At 38.6% G+C, this 13,438-nt stretch overlaps 1 protein-coding gene across 7 annotated transcripts in view; it reads right to left on the bottom strand.

Moving 5' to 3' along the window:
• Positions 1 to 13,438, bottom strand: part of GAB1 (GRB2 associated binding protein 1) — a 136,398-nt gene that overhangs the window by 76,788 nt on the left and 46,172 nt on the right. The gene's annotated exons all lie outside the window — the stretch shown is intronic.

The following is a 13,438-nucleotide window of genomic DNA, read 5'->3' as shown; positions in this document are numbered from 1 at the left end:
AATGGCTAATAACAGAGTTCTATAATTCACCTCATTTAAAAGAACATGGTTTCAAAACTTCATATTTATTATAATGCCCTTTTATAATAGAATAAATTGAACAACATTTTACAAGCTCTCACAAACATTTTAGGGAGAGTTACAACTAAAGGTCTTTAACTTCCAGAGTTATTTGCATCTAACAATCCTATCGTTCACCATTTAAGCTGCAAAAATACTAATCCACGAAAACATGGATTTTGTGTTCAAGGTCCCTTCTAATGTACTCAACTGTGTATCTGTTAAATAGAATTCATTCAAATTTTAAAATACTCTTTTTACAAAAAGAAATAAAAAATGCCATCAACTGGCAATTTGTATGTCTCTGGAAAGGATAGTTCATTTAAAAATAATGATTACATTTAACCTGTTCATTCATTCACTTATTCAAAAATATTTATTGAATATTTATTGAACATGTTCCACTGTTCTAGCCGCTGGAGGGATAGTGGTTCCAGAAACAAAACTGTCTACCTCAGCAAACTTAAATTTTAGTGGAGGAAGACAAAAACAAACAGGATTAATTTTAGAATTCTATAAATGCTAAAAATTAAAACTCAAGTTGATCTGAAAGTCCTAACCTTATCTAAACAATTCAAAAGACATAGGGAACTGTTATAACACTCTCATGCGTTTAAGTAGTAAACCACCACTATTCTTAACACAGTCCCTATGGGCAATGACAATGATCAAGCTCTTAGGATCAAATCCTGGTAGCTGTACAGGCTTGAAAGCCCTGCAATCTTGTCCTCTCAAACATCTCCATCAGCTAATAAGATGAGGTAATCAATGTGCAGCTTTACTGTGTAATCTTCATGCAAAGCCATTACTTGAGTCCCCTGACATCATCAAATACCCATCCTAGAACACTCATCACTCCAGTCCAATATCCATCAACAGAATAAACAACCTGAGTACAAAAGAAGGAAAAAGAGAGAATGAATTACACTCCATTAAATTTTTTTCCTGTTTTTTAACCATCGTCTACATTTTGTAAATAATTAAGTTTGTCCTTTCCCTACTTGAAAGAACAAGTAGAATAAAGAAGTATTAAACATGAAGAAACATATTTAGGAACCCAAAAAATGTCTGATGATGATGATGAAACTAAGTGGCTAAGGGGTACAGAATTGCTTGACCTAAAAATAAAGATACAAAATATGATGCTTTTGTATACATGTGATCAGTTTTCTGAGGGAACACAAGTTACATATAATGTATATTCAGTTAATATTACTTGATGATAAAAATTTATTTCTGCAATAGAAAATAAACAAGTCAGGCTTTATTCAAATGGAAGCATTTAAATTGGACACACAGATTAACTGAGGTGGGTTCCCAAGGGAAGGAGGGATGTCAACACTGGACTTCCTTGAAAAACCTCCAGCTTCCCTTTTGATCCGAATCTTTCTCCTCTTCTGCTGACTACCTTTTTTTTGTTTTGTTTTGAGACAGAGTCTCACTCTGTCCCCCAGGCTGGATGGAGTGCAGTAGCACGATCTCGGCTCACTGCAACCTCCACCTCCCGGGTTCAAGTGTCTCTCCTGACTCAGCCTCCTGAGTAGCTGGGACTACAGGCACGTGCCACCATGCCCAGCTAATTTTTTGTATTTTTAGTAGAGACAGGGTTTCACCGTGTTAGCCAGGATGGTCTCGATCTCCTGACCTCCTGATCTGCCTGCCTCGGCCTCCCAAAGTGCTGGGATTACAGGTGTGAGCCACAGCACCCAGCTGCTGACTACCTTTCTCATTCCTGTTTCCCCTTCCTTCTAACATTATCTTCCACATCTTTTATTTCCACTTTATTTCTTCTTATGCTTGTCCTAAGTATGTAAAAGGATCTTTGTGCTGTTTTTTAAGTGTCATTTAATTCAAAGAGCTTTGATTGTCCTTTTCTTAAAAAGCAGCTGTGGTTACAGTTTTTTATGTTTTCAAGCATTTTTTTACATTTGACTATGGGCCTCTCTTTTCTTTTTTGGGTAAAGCAGGCACCATTAAAAAGAAAATGACCCTCCACTCTTGATGCAGAAATCAGAAAAATGGTCTTTAATAATGCGGACACTCGCCACTGGAAAGCCAAAATTAGTTTACATGATCTTTCAAGATTTTTTCCAATGCAATAACAATTATTAACATTTATTGAATACTCATTAAGTACCAGACAGTGTTCTATGCACTTTATACATTAATTTAATCCTCATCACAGCCCTATGAGGTAGGCTGTAATTTATTCCCATTTATAGATGAGAAAACGAGTCACAAAGACATCAAGTAACTTGACTAGGTCATACTGGAAATAGTAAAGCCAGGATCTGAACCTAGTAGTCTGGCCTCACCCAGAGCCTGTGCCCTTAATCACTTAACACTGTACTATTTGTCTATGACAGAGGACAGCAAACCTTTTTGTAAAGGGCCAGATCATAAATATTTTAGGTTTTGTAGGCTACACACATGGTTTCTGTCTCATATTCTTTTTTTTTTCTTTTTTTTTTTTTTAAAAAAAAACTTTTGTAAATGTGAAAAACCTTCTTAAACAGTATCAGGCCCACAGGCCATAGTTTGCTACCCTGGTCTACAATTTTATCATTTCATATGAGCCAGTCTAGTATTTTTCATCTAGACAAATTCAGACAGAAGCAAAACTGAAAGATTCAATGTAAGCAGCTTACAGCCCATAGTCCACATGAAACAGTAAAGAAAATGCAAAAATCAAAATCAAAGAACTGCAGGTACTCTGTGGACATATACATGGAAATATAGCCCATAGACATGAAAAAGGTACTGCTATCACTAATAGAAAGTAAAAATCTCAGTAAGCTTTAACAGCCTAGTATTTCAGAAGTAAAAAACCTCAGATATCCATCTTCTTTACAGATGGATAGCTATATACGATAGTAGTTGGGCCCAAGTACTATTGTAATCTGCTGAAACTGATGTATAGTAACAGCATCTGTATACCACACAAATGCATTCTTCTTCAAAGTCCCTTATAAATACAAATTCGTTGTTGCATTATCAAAATATTCATTATCTTCAATGTCAGAAACTAAAGAGTAGGTTATTAACTATTAACTTAGGACTCCTGAGGAATTCAGAAATCATAAAAATATTAATGTCATCAACCCATATTCTTTCTGGTCATCTGGCAAGGTCCTACTCTTAACATGTCACCACCACCACTTACCACCCTCTTAAGACTTCAAAACTTTTGAAGTAAGTTTTGGTAGGTTTCATGTATCTTACCACAATTTAATTGTCTTTTAAAAATCAAAAGCTCTATTTCAACAATGCAGCAATCATTTTGATGAACGCTATCAGAAAGTAGAAATTTAAGCAATTTATATTGGCTTTCAACTCCACCACATCAAATACTTCAATTGACAAATCCCCTCTCTCAGAAAGAATAACTTAGAAGAAAGCATTCTGATAGAATTTGTTCAAATTATATACTGTTAATTATTTTTACCATTTTTGTGGGGTAAAAATAAAAACTGGGGAAATAGACTCACTTCTACTTTCTTCCCTATTAACTTGGGACCATCTGTTTAAAATAACTGCAGCTATTTTCGGTAGTTAGGCAATGAACTACTTATAAAAACAAAAACAGATGCCTCCTCTTTAAGATCACTCCGTTATCAAACATCTGAGCATTACTTGCACACAAAAGCATGTAGTGTATGTTACTTGTCAAGAATAAAATCGCAGATTTTAAAAAATACCATGTGGCAGCTCAGGACATTATTTCATTTCTTATAATTGTTTTCAACAGTTGCTAAAAACACAAGAATAAAGTAACGTAAGGAGGTAATTCATATATGTATTTAAAAATATCTGTTATAACACTAGCTCTGTAACTCACAACTTGGCTGTCCTTAAGAATTTGGGCATTTCTTCTGTTGAGAAAAGTTGCTTAATAGTTAATTTTTACCTGAAATACTTTCTTCTGAATGCAGAAACTCATGTATTTTACCTTTGTTTTTTCTTTGGCAACAGTGACAAATCAGATAATCTCAATGAATATCCATGTAGTTTTCCTCTTTACGTGGGACAAAGTTATCTTTTAAAAAGAAAAGCCAAGATGAATGTTTTACCTGTGCAACTGCCCCCGCTTCTCTGTGCTTCTCTGTGCCCCCCGCCGCCTTTTTCTGTGCTTTGAAATAACTACCTTGCTCCCAAGAAAAAGTTTCTTCAGAAGCCAGTGTACTTTGTCCTTGCCAGGTCAGAGAAGGGGTTAAATTTATCTAACTGTAGTAAGCCTTTCTTGTTGCCCAGATGGCTGGCTGAGAGGAAGGAAGAGCATATAGCTAATTAGCATTCATTCCTTTTAATACATTCCCATTCCTTCTCCTGCTTTTTATCCACTCTTTCTTTTCTCCCTCAAGGTTTACCTTGATTTGAAGTTCAATACTTAAAAGACTCCCTTCCAAAAAATAAAAATAACACTTATGGGAGATATGTGCTATGTAGCACAAATTCTGTGTTACAGAAGCTCTTTGATTCCTCTTCCCCAGAACAAAGACATTTAGACCGTTACTTGAAATGTTATTTGTAAATAAATACATAATGGTTGCATTTATTAAGCACCGTGGGGCAGACCATTACCTGCTCACCCAAATCTGTTCTTCTGTTCTTCCACAATGAATGAATTGTAACTGAGCACATGGTCATCCAGGTAGAAATTATACCACTCAGCCTCTCTGGCAGCCAGATGCGGGCGGCCATGTGACTTAATTCTCCCCAATGCAAAGTACATGGCAATGATGTGTGCCTTCTCTAGGACTGAGCATGAAGACATCGCGCATGCTGCCTCCACACTTCTTCCTGTCCCCTCAAGCTGGGACACAGACATACCTGCGACCTATCTTTGACTATGTAGATGAACCCTGAGATGTAGGAAGCATGGAGCAACAAGATGGAAGAAATCTGGGTGCCTGAATTTCTGCAAAGAACATGATTCTTTGCAAGCCTGGAATGCTTACCCTTTTATATGAGCAATATAAAAAAAGTTGTATGCCCTTTAATTCACTGTATTTTGGGGGCTCTTTGGCCCAGCAGCATAGGCTTAATCATAACTGGTATGAACACTATTATGTAGCACTGTTCTGGGTGTTTTACATGAATTATCTTATTAATGAGTCTCTGAGGAAAGTACTGTTACTATTCCCAGTTTCCAGGTGAAAAAACAAAGATTTGGAGGGTTGAGACAAAAGAGTAGTGAGGTTGGTAAAATAATCAACTGCAGGTCTCTATGATGCAAAGTCAAAAACCTAACCACTACACTAGTGTGCTTCCTAAAAAAAAAACAAAAAAAACCCTACTTATTACTTTACAAATTATCTCACTCTAATTGAGATTTTTCTTCTGTGGTATCTCTTATAAACCCAGAGCAGAAATATTATGAGCTCAAAATTAAAGGATATAAATTATATTTGGTTTGCCCACAAACACCCTTAATCTTATTATTAGCTGAACACCTAAATTTGTGTTAAACTCCAAAACTTTGAAAGAAATCAGACTGCAGGCCAATGAGAAACAGCTTAGTGGATGAAACTTTTTACTCTACTTCTAAAATTCTATTCTGTTGCACACAAGGCCTAGATCTGTACCTCGAACCAGCACTATGAAATACTGGATTATTAATTCAAAATGAACTTACTTTGGCTGTGTCTAATATTATGTTTATTATGAAAGAGCCTGTGAAACACTGTTACACAACACTAGGGTTCTTCTTTTAGTAATATGAGGACACACACCTTCACTCCTCCCAAACTTTTAAAGCTAAATCTAGGAGAGGTGCCAGTGAGGCATGTATTGAAGGGGGCTGGCAGAGTCAAGTGAGGAACGGGACTGGAAGATAAGCTTCTTTTGTCTTTACATCTTTAAAAAATCATTTTGCTTAAGAATCTTTTCATCTTCCCAAAAGCTCTTATAATTAAGTGCCAGAATCCACTTATTTAGTCATTCAACAAATATGTACTGAGCACTTACTGTTTGATGAGTACACTGCTAGACACTGGATATGGAATAGTAAATAAAAGTAGAGTTAGGAGAGGGAGGTGAAGCAGTAATGTTCACACAATGGTCATAGTTTTTATCTTAAGCTTGAGTAAAAATTCCAGAACAAATTGTCTTATGCTTTAATAACTTCAAAATGCATAAACCACAAGAAAAGAGACCCCTGCACTTTCCCTCCTTATCTCTTAGACATCCCTAGGTCAGAGGGGTCTGGAAGCACTACTATATTTTATGCTACAAGCGCCTGCTGTTGAACTCACAGGTTCAACTCCCGACCACACTGCCTACTTAATATCTTTCCTACCAATCCTTTCAATTTTTCTAAATACACATTTGAAATTCATGCTCATCCATCTGCTTCCCAACATTGCCGCCAATCTCACTAGGTTTTAATTAAAAGGAGATGAGTGAATGACATAAATTCTTTTCCAGCATAAGCAAGTATTTGATTATATATATTGGTCTCCTCATTCTATGCTTGGTTAAAAAGACAGAGGAAGGAAAAGGATGAGATTGGTACTCCATAAGCTAAATCATTCCTATAAAAATAAAAGCTCTTCTTACATTTGATTACCAACTGCGGAAAGATGAAGCTGTGAAAATACCACCTTCTGTGAGTATAATGTGAGTGATTTTAGACAGATCTTTGTGCAGTCAGGTGTGTCCCTGGCAGGCTGGTGTAGAAAATGCTCCAATCCTTCTCTGCAGAGTGGACTGGGCAGTTTTCCTGCAGGTGGCCCAGCTCTTGCACTCACAGGGGGTTCTGCCCACATGCTCCTCCTTATGCCTTGCAAAAGCTCTGCCTGATTTCTGGCTCAGCCTTGGCTTTTCAAGGAACTGTTTAAAACTTCTAAATATGAATGTATTTAAATACTGCTTCAGGTCTGAAGAAAACAGTTAAATAGATTTTTTTTTCTTTTCTGCTAAAAACTACCTAAAAATTGGTGTTTTTAAGATCTTAAGTGGCATTTATTTTCAACACAATTATTAGAACTCTAGGCCGGGCGCAGTGACTCATGCCTATAATCCCAGAACTTTGGGAGGTGGAGGTGGGTGGATCACCTGAGGTCGGGAGTTCGAGACTAGCCTGGCCAACATGGTGAAGCCCCATCTCTACCAAAAATACAAAAATTAGCTGGGCATGGTGACGCACGTCTGTAATGCCAGCTACTCGGGAAGCTGAGGCAGGAGAATTCCTTGAACCTGGGAGGTGGAGGTTGCAGTGAGCCGAGATCGCTCCACTGCTCTCCAGCCTGGGCGACAGAGTGAGACTCTGTCTCGCACACACAAAAAAACCTCTATTTGCATTTGCACTAAAATTCCTCCAGGTGTTAAGTTACATTTTTAGTGAAACACACTAAATTGTAGGTAGCACTGTTTGTAGACACCATCATTGCAACACTGATCAACAAAATAGCCACTAGGCACCTACTAGATGAAACTGATCAGTCAGATCTGGACTTGGCCTCAGATTCTTTCTCTGCAAGAAGATTAGAAACATACATGGAATAACTACAATCCCACACAGAAAGCAGTAAGTGCCTTGGGAGTTATATATAGTACTTGGTATAATTAAAAAAGGGAGCATTCAAAAAGGGAGCACTTATCCTTAGGTTGTAAGGGAAGGGGGTAGGGGCTGGAGAGGGAAATACAGATGTTGAGAGATGCCAAAACAAAGTCAGAAACCCCCTCTGTCCAGCCATGAATGTTCTACCATGTGCTAAGCCATAGTCCCAAATCCCCAAACCCTTTGGACAGAAGCAAGGAGACAACAGCAAATACATGGTGGTGGCAAAGTACAGCGCAGGCACAAGGTGTTTCTGTTGGGCTGGAATCTAGGGCGTGTGTAAGACTGTGAAGGAAGACAGGATAGGATCAAGATCAGGATCAAGGAGCGGGAGGACCTTAGGGGCTTGGCTTTACTGAGTAGGTAACAGGGACTCCTTGGAAGTTCTTGAGATGGGACTAATGTAAGAGCCACACTTAGAGGAGGTGACTGTGGAGGAGGGTGAATGTCCAGGCAGGGAGACCCGTAAGAAGTCAATGGGAGGAAAGAGTCTGACCTACAGGGGTGGCACTGCTGATAAGCAAGAATCGAATGCAAGACAGAGCAGTGAGCTGCAGGAAGAGGGAAAAGTCCAGGAGTTAGGATGCTCCACTTTAAAGATGGAAGCTCACGTCAGTAAGCAGCCTTTTGTGCCTTCTTCCCTTTACCTCCACCAGGCTACTTCATGCCTGGCTCCTCAAATCTGTCCCTGAACATTGCTTCTTCAACAATCACTTGCCAGGCATGGTGGCTCACGCCTGTTATCCCAGTGCTTTGGGAGTCCGAGGCAGGCAGATCACCTGAGGTTGGGAGTTTGAGACCAGCCTGACCAACATGGAGAAATCCTGTCTCTACTAAAAACACAAAATTAGCCGGGCGTGGTGGCGCATGCCTGTAATCCCAGCTACTTGGGAGGCTGAGGCAGGAGAATTGCTTGAACCCAGGAGGCAGAGGTTGTGATGAGCCAAGATAGCATCATTGCATTCCAGTCTGGGCAAAAAGAGCGAAACTCTGTCTCAAACAAACAAACAAACAAACAACAACAACAAAAAACCAATCACCTGCATACCAACTCACTGCCCCATGGGCCACTAGTATGCCTAAGTACAAAGTTCTAACTCTACATTTCCAAGGCAGTGATTCACCCTTCTTATCATTCCCTTTACTGTGGCAGAGACTACCAGTTGCTCCTCCCATGTCCATTTCCCCATTGTCTACAGTAGATATCAACAAAAAAATCTTCTGTAAAGGGCAAGATAATAAATACTTTAGGTTTTGCAGGCCATATGATCTCTGCAGCAACTACATGTTGTGTATTACTAATCTGAAAATCCAAAATCTTCTAAAATCTGACACTTTCTGGGCACTGACACAACACTACAAATGAGAATTCACATACCTGACTTCATTTGACAGGTTGCAGTCAAAACACAATCAAAATTTGTTTCATATACAAAATTATTTAAAATATTGTATAAAATTGGGCCAGGCGCAGTGGCTCATGCCTGTAAACCTAGCATTTTGGGAAGGTGAGGTAGATGGATTGCTTGAGCCCAGAAGTTTGAAACTAGCCTGGGCAATGTAGCAAGACTTCATCCCTATAAAAAATAAAAAAATTAGTTGGGCATGGTAGTGCATGCCTTTAGTCCCAGCTACTGGGGAGGCTGAAGTGGGAGAATCACTTGTGCCCAAGAGGTCAAAGCTACAGTGAACCATGATCACACCACTGCCACTCCAGCCTGGGCGACAGAATAGGACTCTGTCTTAAAAATAAAAAATATTATTTATATAAAATTGCCTTCAGGCTATGCATATGGTGTACATGAAACATAAATTTCATATTAGACTTTACTCTCTTCTCCAAGGTATCTCATTATGTATTCACAAATATTCCAAAATCCCAAAAAAATCTGAAATCAGAAATACTTCTGGTCCCATGCATTTTGGATACTCAATTCTTCCATTGTCATGTGAAAGCAGGTAATTTATAAACAAATGGGCACATCTGTGTTCCAATACACTTTAATTTTTATTTATTTATCACTCTGTTGCCCAGGCTGGAGTGCAGTGGCGTGATCATGGCTCACTGCAGTCTTGACCTCCTGGGCTAAACTGATCCTCCCATCTCAGTCTCCCAAGTAGCTGGGACGACAGGTGCGCACAGCCACGCCTGGTTAGTTTTTTTAAAATTTTTTGTATAAACAGGGTTTCACCATGTTGCTCCGGCTTGTCTTGAACTCCTGGGCTCAAGCTATCCTCCTGCCTTGACCTCCCCAAGAGCTGGGGTTACAGGCATGAGCTACCATAACCGGCCAATACACTTTTATTTACAAACTATACTTAATTTGTAAATAATTTCTGGCTGGCTGACTTGGCACTCAGGCCACTGTTTGCTGATCTTGTTCTATAGTAACAGAAGCTCTAGCAGGGTGTCTGCTGGCTAACATTTTATTTCCCAGCCTCCCTTGAAGCTTGCTGTGGTCATGTTCTGGCTAATAGGATGTAAATGAAAATGATCTGTACAACTTGTAGATCATCTCCTTTCCCTTGGGCTGAAATGAGATCACGGTGAGCCGTCTTTGACTGTGAAGATGAGGGCAACTCTCTCAAGATGGCAGAGAAACAAGAGGAAGGAATTTTTCTATTGAGGTACCATGCTAGTCCTGAATCAGTATGGATCCCTTGAGCTCTTCTGAGAGGAGGAAAGCACCAACAACCTCTTAACTTGTTTAAGTCACTGTATTTTGGGCATCTTTTCATAAAGATTTGCATATTCAAGTTTAGCTCAGTACATGAGGCTGTAATTAATTCAAAAAAGAAAACACTGTTCCAGGGCTACAGACCCCCAGTGATCAATAATAAGCCTACACAGGGAGGTCAGATGACTTGGCACTAATCTATCATTTTCATAGGAACTAATTAATATCTAGTGAGGAACTAATAACTGTGCCACATACTTATATAAAATATAAGCTCTCACTTATGTTTTGAAGAATTATGATTATTTTTACAGAGGAGATTCAGAGAGGTTAAGAAATACGCCCAAAGTGATACTGCTCCTAAGTAGCTATGCTGATATATAAACTCAGGACACAGGACTCTCAGATATGTTCATTTCCCCAAATCAACTCCCTCGGGTCAAGGACAAGCCACTGTGTTATTACAAGTCAATGGCTCTGTGACTGTAGGTTTCCATTTTTAAACTGAAAATTGCCACTAAGATCTACTAACTAATGGCTCCCATTGGTTTAATTACCACTACCCTTTAAAAGCCAAGTAAACCAAAATGACACAAGGTTAAGTGACTTAGTCAGATTCCTTTGAAAGACTTCAAGGATGCCAAAATGTGCATTTCATCAGACAGCCCTACTAGCTGCCAACTCGGCCCCAGCTACTGCCATCACCTCCTCCTTCACTGCCCATTAGAAGTTAACTGCCTGGACACTTGCTACACCAGACTGAACAGAGCCTGCAAAAACTAGCTGCAAAATACACCAGCAGAAGGGAAGAGCTCTCCCCTCTCCAGGAAAGGGTGAGCAATCACCCTAACATGTGCTGTTGCCCCTAGTCTGTCAGGTGTAGCATTTGTCTCTGTTGGGAGCTTGGCATCGATCATGAGGACCATCTGGCTCCATTTCCCTGACGGCCACAGCCTTTCCTGTCCTGTACAGCCTGGAAACTCAAGGAAAGTCAAGTTCACCCTGAAATTATAGCACAGCCAATAGCACCAACTTACCATGGTAGATGAACCCCAAATTTAGTTGCAAAAACTTTAACCTTACTTCAAATTTAAAGGAAAGAAATGTTTCAAAATTATTTCACTTTTTTAATGCGATAAAAGTTGATGTTTTGAAAACTTCATGAACAGCTAATTAAAAATTAATTATTATAACTAGTTATTGCTATACCAAGGATTATACAACTGAAGAAAATGTTTTGTTATAGAAATGCAGCAAAGAATAAACAAGTCTATCTTGAATAAAGCACAAAGTTAGCATGTTCTCAATTTCCCTTTTAAGCCAATTATTTCTATAATTTAGAAGGAAGACCTTATCACCAAAGTGGACTTTTTAATTTCACATATCTTTTTTTTTTCTTTTTAGAGACAAGGTCTTGCTCTGTCACCCAGGCTGGAGTGCAGTGGTGCGACCATAGCTCACTGCAGCCTCAAACTCCTGGGCTCAAGCAATCCTTCGACCTCAGCCTCCTAAGTAGCTAGGACTATGGGAGTGTTACCACGCCCGGGTAGTTTTTTCACTTTTTTGTGGAAATAGCTCTCGCTAGGTTGACCAAGCTGGTCTCGAACTCCTGGCCTCAAGTGATCCTCCTACCTCGGCCCCCAAAAGTGTCAGAATTACAGGTGTGAGCCATTGTGCCAAGACTATTTGGCATATCTTGAACTTCTTCCAGAGCCAAATTATAATGGGTACGAAACTATGCAGATATTTAAAAGAAATATTTTTCAAAAATATTTGGGGATGTGGAAAATGTGCTCACATATATTGTTATGTTAAAAAAGCCAGTTTCAAAACAGTTTATAGTCACTCTTACAAAAGAATAACTATATATAGCTATATAAATATGTATAGAAAAATCAGTCTGGAAGTAAATACCTTAATATTTTAACAGCAGTTTTTCTCTGAGTAGTAGAGTTACAAGTAATTTTTCTTTTCTTACACTTCAGAATTTTCAAAATCTTCTACTATAACAAATGATAAAAGTATACATTTTTAAAGGAACTAAGCATAAAGAACATGACATTTAAGGCACAGCTTCCTCCTTTCATTGGGTTCTATAAGAGGACAAAGAATGTGGTTTTGGAAACAGCACAAGTTATTCTGTGTCCAAATCATATATAGAAATCTCAGAAACACACATTTTAAACTGCATGTCAAGTCTCAATGATCTGATGGTGGCCATTTCAGAAAGATCAGAGGGGTCCCATAACATATGGAAATACAGAGCCTCTGGGGAGTGGGCCAGAGTCATTACAACACACAGCTATTATCTACATTTTATCTCCACTAAATTGACTTAAAAATGGAAAGGAGAGTGTGTGTAGCACTCAAACATCTGTGACATATCATTATGGAAGAAGAATATTTCTAGGAATTCTTATTCATAATTACTACTTTCAAACTGAGAAAACAGCAGAAAACAACTGTTAAATTAAAAAGAAGTGCATGCATGTCACAATTTAGTAATAGCCAAAGTCAACTAGAAATCAGTTTCTATTTCACAACAGCAGTTACAAAAAACATAAAAATCCTCACGATTAGGGAACAGAGTCAGAATAAAGTTTAAACCTGGAGAATGTTACTTTCTCTGCACTCTCACCCATCATAAAGCATAACAGGGTCTGAGGCCACGTATTTACTTGCAGACATTGAAAAAAAAAAAAAGTCTTAACTGCTCAAGCTAACAAATCAGTGTCCTCAGCTTCACACTATTGGTCATATGATCCTCCAAGTGTTGTTTCTCAGACTTTCTCTGACAGTCTCTTCTTTCTTTAAAGCCAACAGATCAACAAAATAACCTAAACTAACCAAGCTCTTTCACTTTTTGAATGATGGAACCTCCTAACAGAGCAAAACAGGACTTTGAAGGTAGTATTTCAGGAAAAAGAGAAAGTAGGGAGTTTCAGGAAAATGTCTGATAAAATTCCATTGCTTTTCCAAAATAACAAAAGCATAGTTTCCCCAAGTCCCAAATACGAAAGCAAAGCAGAAAATAAAAGCAAGTTCTTTTTACACTATTCCTGAGGGAAACACACTTTCACTTGTTATTTCAATGAATACTTTCTCCACAATACTATTTCATTTCCAAGAGAAAAAAATA

The sequence above is a fragment of the Pan troglodytes genome, chromosome 3 (assembly GCF_028858775.2).
Source record: "Pan troglodytes isolate AG18354 chromosome 3, NHGRI_mPanTro3-v2.0_pri, whole genome shotgun sequence".
Taxonomy (NCBI): Eukaryota; Metazoa; Chordata; class Mammalia; order Primates; family Hominidae; genus Pan; species Pan troglodytes.
This window is presented reverse-complemented; position numbering and strand designations above follow the sequence as displayed.